General features: G+C 39.6%; 1 protein-coding gene across 3 annotated transcripts in view; it reads right to left on the minus strand.

Annotated features, from left to right (window-relative positions):
* Positions 1–25,987, minus strand: part of Eps8 (epidermal growth factor receptor pathway substrate 8) — a 106,584-nt gene that overhangs the window by 71,577 nt on the left and 9,020 nt on the right. Inside the window, exon 1 of one of the 3 annotated variants that reach the window (XM_023709543.1) lies at positions 20,764–20,791. The exons of the other annotated variants lie outside the window; for them this stretch is intronic. The gene's annotated coding sequence lies outside the window, so the exon portion shown is untranslated. Of the gene's footprint in view, positions 1–20,763; positions 20,792–25,987 lie in introns of those variants that run through there. 3 annotated transcript variants of the gene reach the window in all.

Genomic DNA, 25,987 nt, shown 5'->3' on the forward strand with positions numbered 1-25,987 from the left:
CCTTTAAGGACCTACAAATGCCATTAATCTTACTAAATTTACTCCTTAATTCTACTAAAAGTATACAATAAGACCATCATAATAGCTTCCAACTATTTGATTTAAAATGAGCTTCAATTTCCTTAGGAAAACACTTTTTAAGTAGTAGTTGCCATAACTTTTCTTATTTTCCACATAAATTAATATTCTTTGGCAGCTATAAAGATAAAAATGATAGGAAGAATGAATGCAATGTGTTAATTATTGAAACTGTCCTACCAATTTGATTTGAAACTGTCTCACTGCTATTTGTTTATCAATAAAATTATGGAAAGAAAAAAAAAGATAAAAATGAGAAGCTGAAGATCTAAATTAAACACACCAAAAATGTTACGCATTGCAATTTTCAAAGGAAAGCAAATAGAATATGTGAAAAGTCACTGTAGGAAGAAATAAATTAGGCTAAATAAAGCCACATCAGCAAGTTCAGTGTGTATTAGAAAACGTCAAGCTTCACAAAATAAGTAAATGAAATCTGAAATTCTCTTTTCTTTGCTTTTGTTTGCATCAGCTGAAGAATTAGTATATAGTCCGGGCTCAATGTGAACACACCATCCACCCAATCTGGTCACTACACAGGTAGTTCAAGGCGTACTGAGCTGTCCTCCAAATTTCTTGTTCTCTCAGAAAATACCACAGAGTGTTTTGTTTATTAAAGTGTTTGTGTGGGTTTGCCAAAGCATCTTGAAGTATCTCCACCAGATTTCAACGTAATTTATGTCTTACAACCAAGAAAGATGGTTATCAGCATTTAAGGTTTTAACTTAATTTCTACCAAAACTTTGTAACATTGTCTACCAGAGATTTTGCTTAAAACATTAAAAAAAAAAGAAATCTGTCAGCCCCCTAAATTATCATCCCATTCCACTTCTTTAAATGTAAAACAGTTATTTTTTATTTCCACTTGAGAGCACTTTCAATAAAAACATCCGTATTTTTCCATGTTGTTTAAGAGTCTGTTCTATCACATGAAGTTGCAGCCTAATTAAAAGTGTAGTTAAATTCTGTTGCTTTTTTTAATAATCATTTTAGATTTTCAGAAAACTTTTATAGCATAAGAAGTCCCAATGCTCTGTTTCCTTATTGTTAAGGCTTTTTTTTTTTTTTTTTTTTTTGTACAGGGGATTGAACTCTGGACCTTGTGCTTGCAAGGCAAGCACTTATGCCACCGAGCTACCTCTCCAGCCCCTTTCTTATTGTTAATATCATACATCAGTATGGTATTTTGAAACAGCTAATGAACTAATAGCATTATTTTATCATTCACTAAAGTTGACACTTTGAGTTACTTGGCCTAATGCCTTTTTTGTTCCATGACTCTACCCCCAATGTTATAGTCCACTTAGTCTTTGCATTGCATTACGTTCCTCTAGACTGTGAGCATTTCTCAGGTTCTCCTTGCTTGCGATGAGCACAGAGGTTTCCTGGAAGTACCATAACAATTTCCCACACACTGGCTGAAAACAAAAGACAGGTATCCTCGCCTCTCACTGCTCTCGAAGCTCGGAGTCCGTGAAGTCATGAGCAAGGTGGCAACAGTGCTAACTCTGCGTGAAACCCCTGGAGATGCAGCCAGCGGTTGCTGCTTTCCTTGGCTTATGGACGAATCGCTGCAATCTCTGCCTCCTTCACGTGGCCTTCTCCCATGGGTGTTTCTCTCCTTCTCCAAATTTCCCTCCTTTTTTTAAGTCACTGGATTTGGGGTTCACCTCAACCCAGTATGACCCCATCTTAATTACATCTGCAAAGTACCTATTCAAATGGAGTCCTGAGCGCAGATACAGAGGGGCATGTGGTAGCATATCTTATGGAGGGGCCTAATGCAACCCCCGGCAACCTTGAGTCCTCCTAACAAGGAACACCATATTTTGTCCTGCTGTGAGATCTCACTCAACTCATGTTCAATGTGATGTTTTTCCTCTTGGTAAGACAGACCGCAGGAGGAAAGGATCAACCCCATCATCCGCTACATCCAGCGTATGTATGATGAACATGACTCACGGATGTCGGTGCTCACTCTGACCACTGTCAGAGGTGTCATCTAGGCTTCCCATTATGCAGGGGCTTTCTCTCTCCCACGCTCAGGATCTCCAAGGACATATTAGGCAGAGCCACTTAAAGGTCCGGGCTACACTCCACCTCCCAGAGGAAAGAGTGTCTGCTAGAGTTATTTGGGATTCTCCACATGGGAGACTGGCCTATTCTCCCTCACTTGTTCATTTATGTATTGTGTGGTTTTTAAAATTAAATTAGAATGATGAAAAAGCAACAGATGATTCAGATCATCACAAAAACTTTGTTTTTTCTCTTCTGTAAAGCTCATATTTCTGATGGTTCATAAAAGAACTAAGCACTATATATAAAATAGCAGTTAAAAGAGAAAAAGAAAGAAAGAAAGAAAGAAAGAAAGCAAGCAAGCAAGCAAAAGAAATCAAGGCACGAGTGAGGCTTGACCTTGAACAAAAAAAACTTTGCTGACACTACGAAAAGATGACAGAATCTTTTTTTATTTTTTATTTTAGTATTCTTTAAAAGAATCAAAAATCAGAATTAAAACAAAAATTACAAGTGATACAGAATTTCACTTAACAAAGTAATATGAATTTCTTATTATTTGCTGTAATACAAAGAGTTGTCTTCTAGTTATTCATATTACCAGATACGGGCATGTTAAATTGGAAGACGTAACAACAAAAGAAAGAAATGTATAAGAAATTAAGAAGGCAAAATGTGCAAACAATTTCAAAAAGGAGACAAAATGATTTAAGCATGATCTGTTCTTTTCCACAGACCAGCAGAAATGCATAGGAGAGTTGTCCAAAGCATCATGTTTATGTACACAGATAAAATCTCTTTCCCCGACTCCCTCTCCTGTCATTGTCTTCAGCTCAGTAATTCTTTCTTTTTGAATAATTTCATCCCTTTTTCCCAGTATCTAAGATGACAGAATCTTGAAAGGTAAACACCGTTTAAACTTTTCAAATCTTCCTGTAAGTAAAAAGTTGCTGGGTATGGCTTTCCCTAAGGCACAGGACAGTCACTGTGGGTACTTTCTCCCAGGAGGAGAACACAGCTATGATTGTTCTGCCAATTCAGTTTGCAGCTGAACCCCTTTCAGGGAGTGACATTCTGAAAGAAGATGACAAATGTATTCTAGCCACACAGCTCCATGCCCTAGAAGCTTTTCACAAATGCCTACTTTTGGAAAATCAGGCTCAAGTGTTAGTAAGCTCTGACACTGCCTCATGTAGTCACAGGCGGGGCTTTTTCAACGTGTTGCTGGATCTAGAGTGTGTGATGCTGGAGTAGATTCAAGGTGCAATGTAGGATCCAAGAAGAGTATGAGCGCTACCACTCTCAGGGATCTGGATAAGCTATGGGGAAAAGAAAAGCTGTAGTCATCCACCGTTGCTTGGCTACCTTCTGCCCACCATAAACTCTTTCTCCTCTACAACGAAACCCTGCCTTGGAACCAGCCAATACAGACTGCAACCTCTGCAAACTGTGAGATAAATAAATGGTTCCTCTCTTTAATCTTGGGTGGTCAGGCATTTTATCTCAGCAGCAAGAGAAAAGTAAGTAAGACAGGCACACTACAAACCTTAGTGGAATGGTTCCTAAATTAAATTGTGTGATATCAAACAGTACAGGACAAAAACTACTAAGAAAGTAAGGATTGAAAAAATAATAATAATAATAATTTTGTATTGCTTGATTTCCTTTTTTGTATAGTAATGTCATCTGCTAAGTTAGTACAGTTCAACATAGTTGTTCAACACAGGCAAACAAAGAGCCACCAGGGTATGATACAACCCAGCTGGTAAGACAGAAAAACATGCTATAAAACCTTTAATGAGTTTGAAACTGCTGAATTCAAATTTCACTCTGATATATTAAATGGCCTCTAAAAATAGTAACTCACAAAACATTCCAAGGACAGTTATAAGGATTGTGAACCCACAGTGCGACATAATATTTAATATTTAACCACCGTGTCACACGATTACCTGCCCTGCATTGCTCAGAGCAAAGGACATTGGCTATAAACAAAACAGCACGGGTTTCATGGGTTTCCCTCTGTAGTTTTAGTACAACTCCTTACCTGGATCAATGTTTTACAAAATGAACAATGTATTTTTATAAATGGTCCCAAACTGCAAAGAGGACAATGTCCCTTTTAAGCAACTGCTCTACTTCTCCAAATCAAATACCCTCAGGGTTATTTGAAATAAACACTTAATTGTTAACACTGAAGAAGACTATTGTTTGAAGAAAGGGATCCTATTTTTATCAAGCTAAATACTTCTTATAATACAGATGTTTACACTAAACCAAAACTACTTCGTGTATATTTTATAAAAAGCTATTTTATAGCTCAATCTCATTTTTCCTGCTCATTATAATTCTCAATGATTATCTCGATAAGAGAACACAATGGTATCATATCTTATGAAGAATTACTGCTGCAGTTTGTGTGTTCTCTTTTACTAACACCTGGTTTTGTTGACCCAACTGTTAACACAAGGAGTAGATGTGGGCCTGCTTTGAGCATCAAAGGGCATAGATTCAACATGTGTCACTTTATAAATCAGTGGAAAGTTCTGGATTGCATAAGGTGAAACTCTGAAATCATTCTTCACCACTCCTTAGTCCTATCATTATTTGTATCATTCTGAGCCTCTTAACATTTTCCTCGCAAAGATAAAATTGCATTCCTTTCAAAATATTTTCATTCATCTCCAAGAAATGAAGCAGTACTAATATGCTATTAGGAAATGATCAAACAAAGGCAAAACAAAACAAAAATCAATGCCAGTAATTGTCTCCATATGGCTGACTATAAAAATAACAGAGATTATCAGTATAATCCTGCAAGATGACAAGTCTCTGGCATCTTGTCCAACTCAAAAAGCTAGGACAAAGAAACCAAACAGAAAAACTTCATTTGAATACTTTTTGATCTTATGCACAATTCATAGGGGGTAAAAGTCCACGTCACAGGCAGTGCAAAGACAGCGAGTGACAGAGGACTCCAGGAAAAGCAGGTAAGGGCTGGATCTGCTGAACAAAATCTGCTTCTAAATAAATGAACCATATGAATCAAAGAAAGCCAGATCAAAGTTTTCAGAACTATCTGGAATACTGAGGGAGAGAGACATCAAAATGATCATTTACAGTGCAGTGAAGCACACAAACACAGGATTCAAGGTGGCCCCTAGGGCTGGGAAGGGGTGGGCGCTGGGACATGAAAGCCTCCCTTCACAGGCCTGAGACTTTGAGCTGAGAAAGCCACAGAGAAAAAGCAAGCACAGGGAAGCTGGGGCTTGGCTCCCAGGGAAGTCACCAGCTGCATGGAATTCCTGCAGGAACTTAGGGGAGAGGGTGGGGGTGATGGCAGGATGAGGTCCGAGTGAAGAGAGTTCTCAAGGCAAACCCCACAGGTCAAATGATTGGTGAGCCCCAGTTCAGGGTCTACCTATGTAAGTGCTAGTCACAATGTATTTCCTTATGTGTGCAACTTTTTGTCTTCTATACTAGCCCAGCCCTTAGTTTTTCTAGATATCCTTAATTTCATCCCTTCACTCTAGACATGGAAGCCTCCCTCCCTACACCATTTCCCTGTGTCCTCTCTCAATTCCCTGCCTTGGCCTCACTCAGGGAGCTGCACTTCCAGCTCCATCTGATTGCTTACTGAAGGCTTCCGCAGCCTCCTCCAGTGGGGTCCAAGCCACCCTGTGCGCCTTGTCACCTTTCCACCGCTCCGACCCCGGCTTCCTGCAGTTCTTCATCTTGATACAGCAAGTACTTCAGGACCTTCCTTTGAACACGATCTAGAGTCCACACTGATTCCAGGTTATACCTTGGAAATTAAGTGTTGGCAACACATTTTGAAGCCCTTGTTCTTCCTTCCCCAACGTTGCTGCTGGAAGAATGTCAGCCACTGTTCTGAGTCTAGTACCAGAAATTGAACTCAAGACTCATGCTGGCCAGCCAGACACTGTGCTGCTGAGCTATATCCCTGGCCCTGATTCTCAGTCTTTTAGACGGGGTTTATTTTCTTCTTTGTGGAATTTTAGGGCCTTTGCATATATATATTGACACAAGTGGTTTTTTAATTGACATACTGTGGTAACTCAATAGGATTTGAAAATTATTGTCCTTTAAAGATCAGAAAATTTTCATGTCACTTCTTTGATTCTTGTCATTTTTTTTTTCTTTTTTAAAAAATTTCAATTATTCAGTACTCCTAAATTCTAATAAAAGTTTAAGTCAAAAATGAAAAAAAAAAATCAATTATTCAGAGTAAAATCTTCTGGAGCAAGAATCTACTTTTCTTGTCTTTTTTTATTTTCATCTTATTTTTGTTCTACTTTATGAATGGTTTCTTCCACTTCATCATTTAAAAAAAAAAAAAAAAAAACAAAAAAACTTCAGGACTTCTAGATTACTCACATTTATAGGTGAGCTCTCCACAGTTGGTTTTTACATTTTTAAGCTCCTTTTACTATTATTTGGTTTGGAGAGAGTAGAACATATGCATGTGCTAAGTCTGCCAATTTTCTGTAGCATATTGTAATTATCTAAGTATTAACTATTTGTTAAGGAAAACCTAGGGAAAAATTCCAGTCACCTCTAATGTGAACTTGAGACGCTCAAGTGGACTACAAAATGTGAGTCCAAGTTTATACTAAAAATAAAGGTACCATAGCAGCCTGGGTAAAAGTAACACAAAAAAATAAAGGAAATTTACATTAAAGTCAGCTGATACTGTGCTAGCGTAGGTCTGATTGCCTTTTGTTATTACAACAAATGATGTTTTCACATTCCAGAAGAAAAGCAGTGCTACAGCACAAGAGGGAGGCCATGTCCTGGGTCAATCAGGCATTAGTGTTGATGAAGAAATTCACTGCTGCCCTAGAAACAAAATCATACCTTTGAAGTATAAAGCCTAATGTAAGCATGCAATGCCGAAATGAAACCTGAAATTCATCCTTCAGTAACGAAGTGCTAATTTACTTACATTGAACATTCAGATTTTTCAAGAGAAAGCCCCTTAAATGACTATGGTTGAGATCAAATCCCTTGTGAGCAATTCCAGAAGAGAAGTACACAAGCCTCTGCCTTAGTCTTTTTTTTTTTTTTTATGTGTTGCCTCTTTATTGTTAATGATTTCTTTTTTTTTCTTTTCAAAGTTTTATTGATAAACATATAGCAATGAGACAGTTTCAAATCAAATCGAAAGTACAGTTTCAACAAATAATACACTGCACATATTCTTCTTAGTGGTTAATTGCTGTACAAGATGCAGACTTGTGATCCTACTTACAAACACCATTAGAACAAATCATTCTATTCATTAAGAGAATGCAACTATATATCTATCCCAACCACTTTGAATACACAGATACAAAATGGACATTCATAGTTATATCCCAATTTTTTTAAGTTCCGTTGTTGAATATTATAGGTGTGTAAACTCAGCTAAATATTCTAAAAGAGTCCAGTAGCCCATAATAGCATTGGGTCTTCTGTTTAACTGGCAATGTCAGAAATTATTGACCCGAGTCCCCCACAGCTCAACTTAACAACATGGCTTTACTTCCTATATTTCGTCTTCATACTTTTCTACTGGATGGTTAAGACCAAGGTAAAGCAGGACCTGTGCAACAAGAGTTGTAGCTTTTTGGTCTGAGAAGGTCAGTGAAATGCCCTCAGGATTTATTCTGAGATCCTGTACCTCAGATTCTCTGCCTTAGTCTTAAAAGTCAAGTTGCCCATAAAACCAGTATGAAACTTTCCTAAGTTTCTATACCTCTCCCCTTATAAAAATTTTAAAAGGGAAAATTTAAGTCCAGTGGTTAAAATTTAAAGCTATTAAATTCACATTTTCAAATGTCAGTTAGGTTCCATACATAAGAGTGGGGATAAAATTGAAATATATCTTGTTATTTCACCATTGTAAAATAAATAATGTTCATTTACTAAGTATTTTAGTGCATCAGCCACTGTGCCAAGCACTTTAATGCATTATTTTGCTTCATTTTTCTGACCTTAGCATGTTATCAGAACCTTTTAATCCCTTTTTACTGAGGAATCTGGGACTTATAAAAGATACAAGTGAAGGAACTTGGCAACAACATCAACAACTAAGGTAAATTACAGCTAGGATTTGACCCCAACTCACATTGTTAACCACTATTATATACAAGTAATGATAAACTCAATATTTTGAAGTTGGAGAAATGTCAACAATGACAAATTAAAAGTCAAAATGTCCTTTAAAAAAATCATTCTTCAGAACTGCACATATACCTCAGTGACACAGCACCTGGCTGGCAAGCACAAGGTCCTGAGTTCGATTCCTGGTACATGCACACACACACACACACACACACACACACACACACACATACAAATACATCCTTCAAGCAAATATCATTAAACACTAACTGGTGCTGGCCAATCTGAGTCCTCATTCACTCCTTCACGACTTCGTTCACTACTCTGGGAGCTATCCCACATGCCCCAGGGCTCCCAATGAGCACGCCCAATTCAGCCTTGATGCTATGGCCAGATTGTGTCATTGTGCACTGATCCACAACTCAGCTGAGCACAAGTGATGGAAACTTGAAATGGGGCTAGTGTCATTGAGGAGCCGGGCTTTAAATTTTATTATATTGATTTCAATTTAAATGTTAACAGCCATGATGGCTAAGTGTTACCATTCCAGATATCAAAGACCCAGCCAAGTAGACATGGCTCTTGCTATGGCGTGGATAAGGGTCCCTCAAGGATTGTCCAGCTGGCTGTGGTGCTATTGGGAGGTGGCCTTCTAAAGGTGGGGCCCAGTGGAGAGAGGCCAGGCGTCAGGGGCAGGCCTCCGGCACGTGCTGCCAGCCAACCCTCTCCTGTGCATCTCCTTGCCTGCCACTGCCCTGAGCCTCTTTCTATGCCAAGGCTCCCACCCTGGCATGCTGTGCCAACACAGGCCTAAGAGTAACAGAGCCAACCAATCTGGACTCTTGAAACTGTGGGCCAAAATAAACCTTTCCTCTTTACAAACATTTGTCCCAGAGTTTTTGTGACAGTGACAAAAAGTGAGTACAGTATCTATCTTCATGGAGCTTAAAATCGAAGATGAGAGCAACATAAAATATGCAAACTCACATAGAACATTCTAAATTATTTTAAATGCTTAGAAGAGAAAAACAGAGTCTATAGTAGAAGGATATAAACTCACACTGAGTCAAAACTAGCTAGCTACTGTGTACGCCCGAAATACATGAGACGGAGGGATTCATTCTGAAAATAATCCCAGGATTTCCCCCACTTCAAAGCCACAATAATTGGTGAGCAATTAACATAGACTTCAGCTGGGCATGCTGACACAGGCCTATAATTCTAGTACTCAGGAGACTGAGGCAGGAGGACTACAAATTCAAGGCCAGCCTGGGCTAAATAGCAAGTTCAAGGCCAGCCTGAACTGTAGTAAGACTGTATTTTAAAAAAAAAAATTGGACCAAGGAAATAGCTCAGTGGCGTAAGTGCCTGCCTGGCAAGTGCAAGGCCCTGAGTTCAATCTCAGGTACTACAAAAGAAAAAAAAAAAAAGTAGAAGTATTTCTGGGCATGGTGACACACATCTACAATCCCAGCACTCTGGAGGCTGAGGCAGAAAGATTGCTGCGAGCTTGAGGCCAGCCTGGGCTACAAAATGTGTTTTAGAAAGCTTTTAAAAAGAAAGGTTGCATGCGTTTGTTAAAAAGTGCTTTCAGTGTTTCTAGATTGGCACGTAGGAAAAGCTCTTTATTGACAAAGAAATTTATTCAAAAATATTCTGAACAAGAATGTTGCGATTTATCCTATTTTAGGTTAATGGTGAATAGAGATGAGGAAGCACTAAACACACACACACACACACACACACACACACACACACACACCAGCAAAGCACATAAAACACTAACTGAAAGTGCATCAGGCTTAAAAGCCTGGACCTGATGAGTTGAGAAATCAGTCAAACAACTGAACCCCTGTTGCTTTTGGGCAGAGAGAGAACTTTTCACAGTAGCGTGTCTACTTTGGGGATAGGGTCAATTTATACCTCTCCCCCACCACACCCGATATTGCCAGGAATTACATGCCTGCACTTGAGTACCTGGAATTGACATAGAGCGAAGACATTATGCTCTGTGGTGAATTCATGCATTTGTAAAAAAGATGTTTGAAGCAGTAGGGAAGGGTAGAATCATCGGAAATTCAGTTCCTGAATCACACTGTGTGGATTTTTGAGGTCAAAACAAAGAGGCTATTTGAAGAGGGAATTATCACGAAGGCTGTGAACACCACCTTTGCCTCTCTTTCTATTCCCACTGTCCCCATTTCAAGGCAACAGCAGGAAAGGCTCACAGACTGACACAGGGGAAACATGGGGACAAGAGCAGCCTGATTGAATTATATAATGCGAGGCACAGAAGAAAAAGAGGTTTCAGTTTTCTAAATAACTCCCCTATATTAATTCTAGTTCTTGGTTAAGCAAACCAGGTATCATTTAGCTAACACAACTACTGACCTCATCCTAAGCCACATGATTTTTTTTTAATGTATTTAGTAGAGGGTCCACAGGGTCTCACTACACAGATTGGATCATAGTGATCCTCCTGTTTTCAGCCTCCCAAGTGCTGGGATTAGAGGTATGCATCACCACGCCCAGTCTCAGTCACCATTGCTGTCTCGGTGCACCCCGGGGGCAGGGCCAGCATGGCAAGGCATGCTGGGTATTGAAACCTGGTCCCTGTGCCTGCCTAAGCAGGTGCTTTAGTCCGCTGAGCTATCTGGCAGGCCCATGTGATTTTATAAAATCAGTGTACTAAGAGATCTAAACTGCCAATAGCAGGATGAGAAGAGCAGCGAGGGAGAAGAGCTACAGAATCAGCCAGCATTCAGCTCCTACTGTTTCACACATAATGTTACCTTTTAATTGGCGCAAGAACCTCATTAAATATTACAGCCCCTTTCACAGATGCGTTAAGCTAGGTACAGAGTTGAATCGCCTGTCCAACTCTCAGGAGCTACTAGTACACTCAACCATTCATTTCGCCACATCATGGAAAATAACAGACTAGATTCTCTTTATTTTTTTTTAAGCAAAATCAAAGGGGAATCAAACTCCTTCTTAATAAGGAATTTTTTTCTTTGGATATACCTTGTCACTAGCAATCGCAGTCCATACCTTTGCATAGCAAAGAAAAAATCCTGATGATCCAGCTTAAAGATGAAAAATAAAAGGACCTGAATGCTGAAAGTTTATGAAGGGGAGACAAAGATAACCAGGACTTCTAGAAACAGAACCAAGATTACAGCAAAGGTAGCATGGTAATAAAGGCAAAAAATTCTACAGAGGCCTGGCACCATCCTGACAGAAGTTAAGCAAAGTTCTTGCCTCCTACTGAACAATGGTCTATGAAAAGATATTCCAGCTGTGTACCTGGGGCTGCTTTCAAGCCCACATTTAGGATAATGTGTTTTACAAAGCACTGGAGACATAATTAGGAACATATATTGCACAAAGACTTCAAAATTGGCTAAACGAAGTAAAATGGTACAGCTCTAGTTTCAAAAAGGCCTTTAAAAGTTATTCCTGTATTTTATTGACTAAATGAAAATACTTATTCGAAACCTTAAAAAGAGGGATAAAACAATGCTCTGAAAGAAAAAGTAATAGAAAATATACTAAGTAGTTAACAATAGAAAATCATTAGCATCTCTCTTTCTTTATGTAGTTGGTGCAGGGTCTACAGGGTCTACAGGTCTACAGGGTCTCAATGCGTAGATCAGACAGTAGGGATCCTCCTGCTTTCAGCCTCCCAAGCGCAGGTATTACAGGTGCATTACCATGCCCAGTCTCCATCAATGTCTCAGCATGTCCCGGGGCTGGAACCCCAGCTGCTGCACCTGTCCAAACCGGGGCTTTAGTCCACTGAGCTATCTAGCTGGCCCTATCATTAGCAGCTCTAACTAACAAAAGCCACTCAGTAAGCGGACAAGAATGTCAACTGCCCTTGCCAACCACGCCTGCTAAGTACCGACTTCCAGTGGGAAACCGGCATCTCTCTTTGTCTATATCTATTTTACTTTAAAGAAAAGAAAAACAATGATATAAAACTTCAAAACAACATTGTGGGAGAGAAGCAATGGTTAGTCCATTGGGTATTGTTATCACCAAAGTAGTTGCTCAGATCAAACAACATCTAAATAACTTCTTCTTTTCAATGACCTAATAGCAATCAGTAGTATAACTATCCTATCTTCTGTGTGTATATTTACTTATTTGTCATTTTTACCCTTCCTTCTTTGTTCCTTTTCCTCATTCCAGTTTCTCTTTTCTTTTGAGCATTTTCTTCCCATTTCACAATACCTATTGTATACTTGGAGCCTTAGTTACTCTTTCAGCTTCTTACACTAGAGAAACAATCTGATGTTTACACACGTGAGACTCATGCATTTCATTTATGAGTATGGATTCCAGTTGCATTCATTTCCCTGTAAGTGTCTCTAGTTTATCATTATTTATAGCCAAGTAGTACCCCATTGTACAAAAATACCACCTCTTCTTTGGTCCATTACTTCATAGAGGGGCATCACTCCTATCATCAGCCAACTTTCTTATTTCTCCCACATAGAGTGGAAAACTCAATTCTCATCTAACTATCTTCTTGCTCCCAACTGCCCACTCTCTAATGATGGGCATCAGTCCTATGAGAACCTAAAAATTCTCCCTGGAGTGTGAGGAAATACTGCTGGACTTGCCAGGGTGAACATCTCAGATTTGTTTCATTTATATTTGTGAGAAGATCAGAGGAATAATGAAGTCAATGCTACTCCTAGTTTCTAGTACCACACCTAGGTCTGTGTCCTTCTGAATGCCCCTTAAACTCATGGGTCTCCACTTACTATGAAGCTGGAAAGTACCTCTTAGTGGGCTTTTATGCAGTTTTAATATCCAGTATGTTGGCTTAGTGACACCAGTAAGAAGAAGCCAGCTCATTAGCTCAGTGACCTGCGCTTTATACATAAGTTTACATGTCAGAGACTCCTGCAGTGGGCTCCAGTCTCCTGTGAGGTATTACTGTGCTCAGTGACAGAAAAACCAAGAGACAAAATGGTGGTGCAGCAGGGACCTGGGGTGACCCATTGTGCACAGAGGAAAAAAGGCCACAGGGCAGCCAGAACCTCAGCATTTAGTGATAAAGGATAATGGTGATTGGGTAGTGATCTTAAACTAGTGAAGATCTTGCACAGGAGTGTCTCTAGTCTTAGACTTAGTCTGCGTAGGTGGGACAGGATGGCCCAGCCCTAAGGGGACAGTGGCAACTCTCAAGAGGATGATGCCAATAATCCCAAGCCTCCTCTCACCCCTTAGGGAAGTAGGTAAAAGTAGCCACCTGAATGTGTGGCACCCAAGATTTATACATACAGTTAGGACAGAGAGGGGAGAAATAATAAGTAGCCTGTTAGTGTGTGTGTGCGTGCGTACGTGCGTGCGTGTGTGTGTGTGTGTGTGCAGGGGTTTATATAAGTGGCTAAAACAGTGTAACGGCTGAGCATCCCTGGAACTGTCAGGTAACCGCACACAGCAGCACACTTGAGCTACATTCCCTGCCCTCCTGCCAATTGGGCTGCCCCATTCCAGGGTGACAAAACAGAAATTTATCTAGGAAACTTCAAGAGATAGGCGATGCGTTGTTCCTGAGAATGGGGCTTAATCTCACCAGCAACTACCCAAACCTCAGGGAAGGCTGGGTTTCCGAGAGCCACAAGGCTGCTTCTCTACCAGGAAAGAAAGTACTTTAGGTAAGAAAAAAGAGAACAGGCCAAGAGACAAACTATCCATCTACAAATATAAATGAGTAGAGTCAAAACACACCAACACCCTCAGGCGATCCTCAACCTGTCTGTTGCCCTTGCATACCATGCCAGGGTCATGTGATAGCAATTTACTCTGGAACAACAAAAATGATTCCAGGGCTGCTCCCAGAAAGCAGGGAGGAGGAGGCTGGCCCACTTGGCCAATCCCCACATCCAAAGCCCACCTCCTTATTCATAAGAAAAAGAGATTTTCCTGCTGAGAAGCAATATATGTTTGGGTTGTTTTTTCTCAGAAAGACTGTAATCAACAAATACTCACTGAGTGTATTCCAATGCTTTATCGTGGTACAGTGCTCCCGTACGACAACAGCAGTTAGTTCAAACATATGAAGCCCTGAATGTAAATCCTGACCCTACTGTCTAGCCGCAAGCTTGGACAAGTTGGCACCATCTCTGGGCCTTAGTTTACTCATCTGTAAAATGAGAATAAAATGAGGACTACGTGCAGAAGGACAGACAGATCATTCGACATACTTCCGTGTCTGCCTACCTCCTTATTTATTAATTCCTTCATTTTCCTGAGGGATTACAGAGTACAGACAAGTGAGAAAAATTGCTTTGGAAATTAGTCCTAAGGTAAAAGTCACAAAAGTAAAAACCAGTTGCAGTCAACCATATAAAGTTGAAGAAAACACATGACAACCCAAATAATGTTACCAATTACATTTTAAGTCCTTCCTGATCAACTCCTCATTAATGACATCCAGTCATTAGGTGTTTACTTAACATGTTTAACATTTCTAAATATGGCCATGAAGAGCCACTCTGATTCTTTTTTCCTGCTTATATAACCCCAGGGTATGGCAAAATAGTACAGCTTTTGTTAAATAAACCCATGTGCTGCCACTATACTTGGATAGTGATATATATATATATATATATATATAAAAGAAAAGTTAGAGAATTCTAGGGACCAAAATAAGCATTATTACCAACATAAATTTGTTTAAAATTTACATTAACAATGAACTAGGGCTGGTGAGATAGCTCAAAAGGGCCAGCAAGATAGAACTATGGTCAGCGAGAGAGCTCAGCGGAATAAGCACCTGCCTTAGCAAGCATAGGGATCAGGGCTCAATCCCCAGTCCTGCATGCCATGCCAGCCCTGCCCCCAGGGCACCCTGAGCCAGCAACTGAGTCTGGGTGTGGTGGCACATGCCTTGTAATCCCAGCACTGAGGAGGCTGGAAAACAAGAGGATCACTCTAAGTCCAAGCTGTGTAGTGAGACCCTGTATCAAATACATAAAATGGAAAAAATAAAACAAAATAAAAATGAACTGACCCCACTTCTTTCTGAAAGAAAAAAAAAAAAAAGGTGTGTGTGATGGTTTGTGTCTAGACGCCCTCTCCCAGCCTCGTGCGGTCATGGAGGGGGCAGTTTTCCAGGGGTGGCTGAACGTAGAGTTTGTGATTGATTCATGGTCCAGTGGTGGGATTAAAGGTGAGAGCGCTATACCACTCTAGCATGGGTAGCCTGCATACAATACAAGGGTCAAGAAGAGTCTTGTCTTTGTTACTCCTTTTGCTGTCTTCTGCTGCCATGAGCTGTTACCGCTCTGCCATGTATCACCCTGCCTGAGAGTCAGCCAATTATGGCCTGCAACCTCCACGAACTGTGAGCTATAGAAACCCTTCCTCCTTCAACTCTGGGTGTCGGGTATTTTGTCTCAGCCATGAGAAGAAAAATAACTAAGACAGTGTGCAACAGAAGCTAATTTAGAAGTATAGAATCAAGTTGAAAAACAAATTAGAGCTTGTTGACAGACTTCTGACAGTCACAGCTAGATAAGACCAGTACTATGCGGCAGCCCCTCGAAGAGACACTGTTGAGAGTATGATCATGCCCCAACCATGATTTTAACATCTAATCTTAAAGCAGAACTCTGGGACATGTAGGCCTATTGACATTGAGGAGAATCAGAACTGACTCAGAGGAAAAAGCGCTATGCTCTGACTCACTAAGACCACTTCCTGGAACACCCAGTGTTTTTCTTGGAAGTCCACACAAATGCCATTTCTTTAGAAGTGCTTAGACAAAATTGAACTTTAACACAAAATGGACAAAAAACATACATTTTCTGTAACTGTCAAGTTACAAAGTAGAAAGCTTTCTATAAACCTGATAAGAGGGAATACTTTAAAAAGTAAAAAATTGATAATTTAAGGTTATGAAAGCATAAGCCACTGATTACCTATACATATTTCTCTTTACAATAGAGTTGCTTAGCAATAAAGAAACAGCTTGATAATTTTATTTTATTTTAATTTTTTAAAAAATATTGGTAACAATGAGATATAAAAAGTAAAGGCTTATTAACATGCTGAGTTGTAAAAGGCTCAAGTCACAACTTCTAACATTGCCAGTCCTACGGATATCCCACTACTATTACAGACTACTGGACTATATTGGATTACTTTGCTGAATTCATGCACTTACAATATTTGAATAGCAAGGGAACACCATGTCTGACAAAGGTAAACAAAAAAGGAGCTATAAATGAAGGACTATTTTGTACTGAAAAAAAAATATATATATATCTGTAATACAAAATAGCATAGATATACAGCTACATTCTCTTGGTTCAATGAGAAGAAAGATTTGTACTAATAGTGTTTAGACAAGATATCATATTTGCATCCTGTACGATGAATAACTATTACAAAGACAACAATATGCAATGTATTAATTATTGTAACTGTCCTTCTAAGCTGCTTTGAAACTGTCTCATTGCTATTTCTTTCTCAATAAAATTAATATAAAAAATAAGCAAATGAAGTGAACAGCATTTGCAAAACACAATACAAACTTATTGCTTTGTATTGCAAGATCTGTTTAACTGAGGTTACAATAAGCTGCAAAATAAACAAAACAAAACAAAACAAAAATAAATAATCTTGGGCTGGCCAAATAGCTCAGCAGATTAGAGCACCTACAAGCAGGCGCAGGGGCCCAGGGTTCAATCCCCGGGCCTGCCGGGCCAGCTCTACCCCCACCCCATGCTGAGACTGCAATTGAGACTGGGTGAGGTGGTGCAAGCCTGTAACCCCAGCTCTTGGGAGGCTGTAAACAGGCGGATCACTACCAGTCTGATATAATAGTGAGACCCTGAACATCCTGTAGACCTAAAATACAAAAAAAGAAAGAAAGAAAGAAAGAAAGAAAGAAAGAAAGAAAGAAAGAAAGAAAGAAAGAAAAGATCTTTTCACCTACTTATTTAGTACAGAGCCTCGCTATACAGCTGGGACACACAGTGACCTTCCTGTCTCAGCCTCCCTAGAACTGGGATTACAGGCATGTGCCACCACACCTAACTTCAGAGCCAGCACTACACACCAAGGTTCCAGAATGACACAATGTGCAGTGCTGGAGATGGAACCCAGGACCTTGCACTTGCCAGGTGGGCACTTAGACCACCGAGCTCTCACCCCAGCCCAACTTTATAATTTTAACTCATGAAATTAATGAATACTGTAGCTTCTAAAGAGCCACTTTTTTACTTTTGAAGCAATTATTTTCTCCTCTCTAAATGAACTGTGTAGTTCATGCTCAATAATAATTACAAAAATAATCTTTATCAACTCCACATGCCAAATATCATTATAAATCCTCAAGTGCATCAATTCGATTGATAATCACAACTGCTCTTGGAAGCAGAGGTGATTATTATTATTTCTACTTTGTAGATGGGGAAACTGAGGCTCAGAAAAAATCCCTTGCCCAGCATAACACAGTGCATGGCATAACTCCAAGTATGGACAGAAAGACCAACCCAAGATCGCAACCTGTCTCAATATGCATGAATGGTCTCTCCTTCAGAATGCCTATTAAAGGGACTAGAGAAATAGGTCCATGGCATAAGCACCTGCCTGGGAAGCCCAAAGTTCCAAGTTCAATCCCCAGTACCACACACACACACACACACACACACACACACACACACAAAGAATGCCATTAATATGTAAAAACAAGGGCTGGCCAGGTAGCTCAGTGGATTAAAGCCCCTGGAGGTTCGATCCCCAGCCTGCCGTGCCAGCCCTGCCCCTGGAGCCTGCGGAGACTGTGATTGAGACTGGGCTTGGTGGTGTGCGCCTGTAATCCCAGCACTTGGGAAGCTAAAACCAGGAGAATCACTATGAGTCTGATCTGTGTAGTGAGACCTTGCAGACCCTGGAGACCCTGCACTAAATACAAAAAAAAGTAAAAACAGACACAATTACACATGCAAACATATGAACTAACCTTTCATATTTACATAATCCATGCCTAGATTCAAGTTTGTCCTATAGACATTAGTGTATAAATTCAAATGTGACTGTTATACCAATAGAACTTGGGTACAAATAATAATTAAGTTTTCAAACAACCACAAGTATTCCACGATAAGCTTTGAAACACTCCCCTATACAGCTACATTTATTTTAGATTTCCTTGTTTTTGAGTTCTGAAACATTGGAAATCTCTCACAGACCATTAAAAAAAACCCTCCAAACGATACTGCCCTGCACATAGCCCTTGGGAGAGAAAAACACACACATTTCCTTCTTCAAAATAACAGGCAATTAAGCTGAATCTCACTGTTTGTTTCCTCTTGAGTAATCTACCATGGAAAGAGTTCAAACATCTGACTCCTGCAGCATTTTGCTTTCCACAGAAAAACCATCTTTTATATATCAAGTCAGTTAATAATTAGGAATTCATGTGTACAACTGGCTCCTAGGCGCTGGCTAAATATTAAGTGCCTACCTAGTTCTAGTTCTAAACACATGAAAAAGAAATTCCTGGGCAGACGGGGAGACAGGCTAAGTGCTCTGGAATAAGTGACTTCGCTGACCTAAAGATGGGTCAGGAGTAGTGTAACATGGGAAAACTGATCCCAGGGGTAAAGCCTCTGAGCAGCGGTTCAAGAAATGACCCATCCCCTTGGGAGCTGCATGTTCAGCTGTGCTCGTCAAAGCCCAAGAGGCCACTCTGGTTTTAGGGCCAAGACAGCCTGTTTCCTTAAAATACACCATTTACCCAAGTGGCACAGTGAACAAAAATCAATGCCTGGAAATTAATTCGTTGCTTCGAATTAAACATTCTGTCCCCAGGAGCCACTTTTAAATTATAAACATTCTCACAGTAGTAACACACAATACCACCAACGTTTAAGTATGAATTATTACATACTTTCTCCTAGAATAGGGCTCTAGAGGGATCCGAGAATGCCTACACAGTCGCTGTGCCCAGAAATGTAAGAAATCTGCATAGAACTAAAGCTATAGCAAGCTACTTAGGAAAAAAAAACAAAACACCTCCAACCAGCATAATAATTACTAAAATCACAAAAGAAAGTCCAGGTTATATATGGAGTGATTATTTGTTAGAAGTAAACATTCTACACATGGAACACAACCACATAACAAATCCATCCATTATGCTTGAGAAATGTGTCACTTTTACGGTTTGTGTCTAAGTGTCCCTGGCCCCCAAAGCCTCAGGGGCAGCTTCCAGAGTTTGTGACTGATTACTGTGGATATGGATGCTGCACCTGCCCTGGGGAAGGTAATCTGCATTACAATGTAAGGAGGGCTGCTGCCACTCCCTTTGCTCTCTGCTCTTCACCCGCTGCCATGAAAGGTTGCTCTCTGCCATGGGCCACTCTGCCTTGGAGCCAGTTGAGAATGGACTGAAACCTCCACTAACTGTGAGCTAAATAAACCTTCCCTTCCCTAATTTTGAGTGTCAGGTATTTGTCCCAGCAATGAAATATTAGAACCTAATATTTTAACATTCAAACAGAGATACTTCAGCCTATGGACCAGCAGTTTCACCTGGGGTGGACTGAAAGGACAGCGATCTGAACACCTGTGTTCCTAACAGGGTTATTCACAGTAGTTAAAGGTGGAAGAAACCCAAGCACTGTCCATCTATGAATAAATGGGTAAGGAAATGTGCCACACCCACGCAATGGGGAAATCATTCCACTTCTACAAGGAAAGAAATTGACACATCCTCCAACGGCACTAGGTGAAATGAGGTAGTCACAAAAGGACAAATGAGATGCTTAAAATAGCCAAATTCAGGAGGAAGAAAGTACAGTGGTGGCTGCCAGGCAATGTAGGGTGTAGAACACAGGGTTACTATTTAATGGGTATATGCTTTCAATTGGAAAGAATGAAAGAGGGCATGGTAGTACCGGTACTATAAAAATATACTTGGTCCCAATGAACTGCACTCATGAAGAGAGATAGCATGTTAAATTATATATATATATATATATATATATATATATATATAGCATTTTGCCATAATAATTTCTAAAAACATCTGAGCAAAAGTGAGCTACTATATGCCTACAAGGCCATCAGATACAGCCTGCTTTTTTAAGGCTAGATCTTACTATATCTGCTTCTGAAAAGATTATTAGAAGAACAGAGAACTCCCACTGTCAATCATTCATAAATTAAAACTGTCATTATTTTCTGTGCATGAGTACACACACATAGACATATAAATGAATATATACATTTTAATATTTAATGAGTGAAAATAATTAATTAATTTTTGGATGGTGACCATGAGAAATTTTTTTAAATCTTCTTAAAGAGAACAAAAATTAGTTAAAAAAAAAGAAAGAAAGAAACAATACAGAATTTCACTAAATAAAATGATAGGGGGCTGGGGGGATAGCTCAAAGCTCTAAGTGCCTACATGGCAAGTTCAACAACCCAGGTTTGGTCCCCAGTACCACACGCTATGCCAGTGTCTGCATTGTGTAATGAGACCCTATACTAAACAAATACAGATTTTGGGGGCCGGGGAGATAGCTCAGTGGAATAAGTGCTTGCCTGGCAAGCGCAAGGGCCTGAGTTCAATCCCTGGTTGCACAAAAAAAAAAAAAAAAATCATAGAAATTCAACAATAGTAATGATGTTGTGTATTATTGTCCTCAAATTAGATGTTCAGATTACCAGTTATAAGCCTACAAAATTGGTAAAAAATGGAAAAATCATGTAAGCATTAACTGCTCCTTTCAATAGACCAGTCAAAGCAGCACAACTATCCAAGTTGTCCTATGCGTATACATATATATTTTTCCCTTTTTTCTTCATTTTCTCCTTTCCCTCATCCCAATTGTTCCTTCCCTTTGAGCAGTTTCTTTCCCTTTCATAGTATTTATCGTACCTTTTAGGATTTACTTACACTTTCAGGTTCTTACATCAGGGAGACAATACGATGTTTACACATGGAGTTGGGCTTTATTTCGCTAATGAGTATGGTCTCTAGTTGCATCCATTTACCTATAAAAGCCTTGAGTTTATCTTTTTTATAGCTGAGTAATACTCCATTGTATAAAAATACCATATTTCTATCCATTCCTCAGTTGATGGGCATTTGGGTTGTTTCTAAGACTTAGCTGTGACAAATTTAAACTAAGCTACATTTTCAATGTATTACACTTTATTGAAGATAACACACACACACACACACACACACACACACACACACACCCTAAATTATAAAATCTAGTTGGGTATGGCAGCATACACCAATAATCCCAGTATTCAGAAAAGGTGAAGTAGAAGGATCATTATTTCAAGACCTGTCACAGCTACTTAGAGAGCTCAACCTAGATTATACCACAAGAGTACCTCAAAAAGAATCCAATTTTTTTAATAAAATCTAAAAATCATATTGTATTTTTAAGAAGGAAAGGCATAGAGGAGTTGTGTGCACATGAGCACATGGGCGAGAGAGACACACAGACAGACAGACAGATAGACAGACAGACAGACAGACAATATTGCTCCACCTTTGTTGCTTGGTTTGTGACACTGGGGATTCAACATAAGGCCTTTGTCCTGAAGTAATTTCCAACTCTTTCAATTTTATTTTAAAACAGTGCCTCACTAAATTGCTTCATTAGTCAAGTTAGGCTGGAGTCTGTGACCCTCCTGCCTCAGCATTCCCAGCGTGCTTAGACTAGCAAGGTGCCCCACCACGAGGCTCATCCAGGTTTTTAGTACCTTACAAGTCCTGATCCAGCTCTCATGCTAATGCTGTGCCTTTTGCAAATATCACTTCTCACGGATCCTTAATTTTCCTATTGGTCAAATAACAACTGTCCCACCAGTACACACAAATCTCACAGTACGACTAGGCAGAAATGAAGATAAAGTATATGTAAAATGACTTTACATCCAGTGACTTGGAATGGATATGCTATTTTACAAGTGGAGCTTTTCCCTTATAAAATGCCTTGAAGAATTTTTTAAAAGTCTCTCCTTTTCTCTTTTTAACTAAGCTTCTAAACAATGCAATAAACATACAATATTTATTAGGAAGACATCCGCTTACAAGATAAGACACATTAGTGCTCCAAAAGTAGCTTCAGAAAAATGTATCCACTGCAAATGTTTAAAGTGATAAAAGGGTATTTAGATTTTACTTTGGTAACTAATGAGCCCACACCAAATATTTAAGTTCCACACCAAATAGCAATAAGAATTACAAAATGCTTTTAATAAAAGTATATAAAGTTCATCTTAAAAAGCTTTAGATGAATATGCATGCAATTTCCTTTAAAAAACCACTAACCTCATGTTTTATAGCAAACCGCCTGTTCACTACAATAGTTAGAACACTCTGATACTGTAAAACAGCCAGTGATGTTAATGTTATCTAAGGCAGTCATTGTTTTCAATTTGATTTTATTAATACACACAAGTTTGAGCCCAGTCTGGGCAACTTAGAGACTGGTGAGACCTTGTCCCAAAGGGGGAAGAAAAACAAGGGCCAGGAATGTAGTTCTGTGCAAAGGTCCTGGGTTTAATCCCCAACACTGTAAACAAATAAAAACAAAAAAAGAATAACCATGTTTTCTTTCCTGTCTCAAATTCCTATTAACCTTCTCACATTAGGTTACACTTTTTCTTTCTGAAAATATTTCACCTCTCACGGTGGATTAACTAATAGTCAGCTTCTACCACCCACTGAACTGACCCAGTGTGGCTCTGGGTGGGGAGAGCCACCTGAGGACTGTTGCCAGTAACATAAAAGGAGACCTGGAGGAGGAAAGGCAGGTGCTTGTTGATTCTTCTGGGGAAGCTGGTCCTACTGGCTTTCCTACCATGAACCTGGTTGTTACTAGAGCTCAGGACCTCGCTGTTGCTGAGGATGGCTCTGGTTCTCTTCAGGGGAACTCTGGTCCTCACTTAGAGCGCTGTTTCCTGGCTCCAGTGTAGATCCCTCAGGCTGCTGTCACAGACCTTCTAGCTTCCGCTACCGACTTTTGGGCCTTCCCAGTGCAGATCCTCGATAAGACCTGCATGAGACACTGTCATGGGCTCTAGGCCTCCACCTGGATTCCTGTGGGCGTTGCAATGGGCTCTTGGTCTTCAGCTGGACTCATGCAGGACATTGCCATGGGATCCAGGCCCTCAGCTGGATTCAGTGTGTGGACAGATCTCCTGCACTCTATTACATTTGACTCATTGAGTGAATATTATAGAATAATCCTATAAATTACATGGCCTATGTTAAATCTTTTCCCTTGCAAACCCTGACTACATCTTCCTTGTATGGCAAACACCATAAAGCAGTGCTTCCTGTGGCTACTGCAACCTTACTTCCCTGATCCGGAAAATATACAACCCTCTCTCTCTCGTTCTACTTGATAAATTCCTCAATGAAACCAAACCTAAAATGAAATTACCCTTTGTCAAAGATAAGGTGGCTGAGTGTGTTTGTAGAGGTTTCTGCATCTTCTAATCTATTCCACTGATCCTCAGGTGTATTCTGTTGCCAGTACCGTGCTGATTTTATCACAGTAGCTTCATATATAATTTCAAGTCAGGAATTGTAAGGCCTCCTTCCTGGTCTTTGTTGCCCAGGATTGCCTTTGCTATTCTAGGTCTTCTCTGGTTCCAAATAAATTTTAGCAATGATTTCCCTAGCTCTGTGAGGTATGTTGGTGGTATTTTGACAGGAAGTACATTAAATCTGTACAGCAATTTTGGGAGTATGGCCATCTTCACAATGTTGGCTCTTCCTATCCAGGAGCAGGGAATATCTTTCCATTTTCTGAAATCCTCTACGATCTCTTTTCTCAGAGTACTGTAATTTTCATTGAATAGATCTTTGACTCCTTTAGTTAGATTAATTCCAAGGTATTTCATTTTCCGTGGTGCTATTGTAAAAGGTATTGTTTCTATAATTTCCCTCTCATTGTGTTCATTATCTGTGTAGAGAAATGCTATTGACTTTTGGGTATTGACTTTGCATCCTGCTATGTTACTGAATTTGTGCATTAATTCTAGTAGCTTCTTGGTGGAGTTTTTTGGGTTTCCAAGTAAAGTATCATGCCATCTGCAAATAATGATAGTTTAACTTCTTTGCCTATTCCTATTCCTTTTATTTCTTTCTCTTCTCTAATGGCTCTAGCTAATGATTCCAGAAATATATTGAATTCACATACCTACAATATTTAAATGGCAATGGAATACCCATCTCTGACAAAACTAAGCAAAAAAAAAGGATACAAAGGAGGACTATTTTCTATCTGTATATACAAAATAGTTAGGATAGATACACAGCTCCTTTCTCTTAATTCAATGAGACGAAAGATCTGTGCTAATAGTGTTTGGACAGGATATCATGCCTGCATCTTGTACTATGAATAACCAATAAGAAGACAACAATATGTAATGTATTAATTATTGAAACTGTCTTATTAATCAGTTTTAAAACAGTCTCAATGCTATTTGTTTCTCAATAAAATTGTTAAAAAATAAAATGAAATAACCTCCATTCAGAAGCTTAAATATGATTTTGAAAAGCTCAACTCTGCTAATAGGAAGCACTAGCATGTCTCACTTCTTTATGAAGTCTGAGCCTAATTATCATGCATTATTTTTTTGCTTGGATCCTGCAAAGCCCCAGGCTCACAGGTTCTAGCACAGAACACCTTCACTCAGCTGGTGCAGCTGGCTGCTCTAGAAAACTATCTCCGCCCATCCTGCCTCAGGGTGACTTTAATAATGGGAACCCCATTTTCCTTCTCAGGGGCAGATCTCATTGAAGCACTCTCCCTCCACTTTCCCTGCCTCTCCTGAGGGACTCCCTTCAGGAGAAGCTTTACTCAGCCACTTGGCCAACAATCAAGGTTTGGAAAAGCTGGTCTCCAGCGGCGCCAGGGTAAGCTCCCAGGACTGCAATAATTTCGGTGGCTTAGATTCATTTCAGAAAGAAGGCCAGGAGTCTTCACCCAGAAATCCCTGTACTCACAGTCATGCCATAAAAATCCCAGCAAAACTCCCAGTCTGAGTCTTCTTCATGCATTGAATAAATCTGCCTGAGACTCACTACTTACCAGTAGGTACTGTATTTACAAATCTGGATATGCAGTCATCAGCCAAACAGATGTAATTCTTGTCCTTATATTTTTGGGAGAGACAATGGTTTTTGTTCATATCTCCTTGAATACTCCATAACCTCCTCAAAGCCTACCACACTCATTGTCTTTGCCTCCCTAACTCCTGTCTCAGGTGGGATGGATCCTTCTTCCTTTCTTCTTTCTTTCCTTCCTCCCTTTCTTCCTTTTTTCCTTCTTTTCTTTCTCCCTTCTTTCTTTCTTTCCTTCCTTCCTTCCTTCCAGGTCATTCGCTGACTGACCAACGTAAGACTCTCATTACCTGCTTTCATCGTAAGTGGGAACTTTCTTCCTAAAACTTGAGTTAAACATATAAGCCAATATGTTTCATGTCCGCTTTTGAAAAGTAAACTGCTACTTTATATACTTTATACAGAAGCAGAACATACATAAAGTAAAACAGTCTTCACTTTATAGTACTTTTTAAGCCATATCTATTGGGGGGTATTTTTTAAAATTTCATATGAGACTTCAATTTTTTGTCCTTCAATTCTTCTGTCCTTGGTATATTCAATTCTTACATGTCTACAATATATCTAAGGATATTCCTTAGTATGTAAATTTCATAATGAAATTATACAATTCTTAAGTCTGTCTTATTTTGA

This window comes from Octodon degus, unplaced genomic scaffold (genome assembly GCF_000260255.1).
Source record: "Octodon degus isolate 3935 unplaced genomic scaffold, OctDeg1.0 scaffold00012, whole genome shotgun sequence".
NCBI lineage: Eukaryota > Metazoa > Chordata > Mammalia > Rodentia > Octodontidae > Octodon > Octodon degus.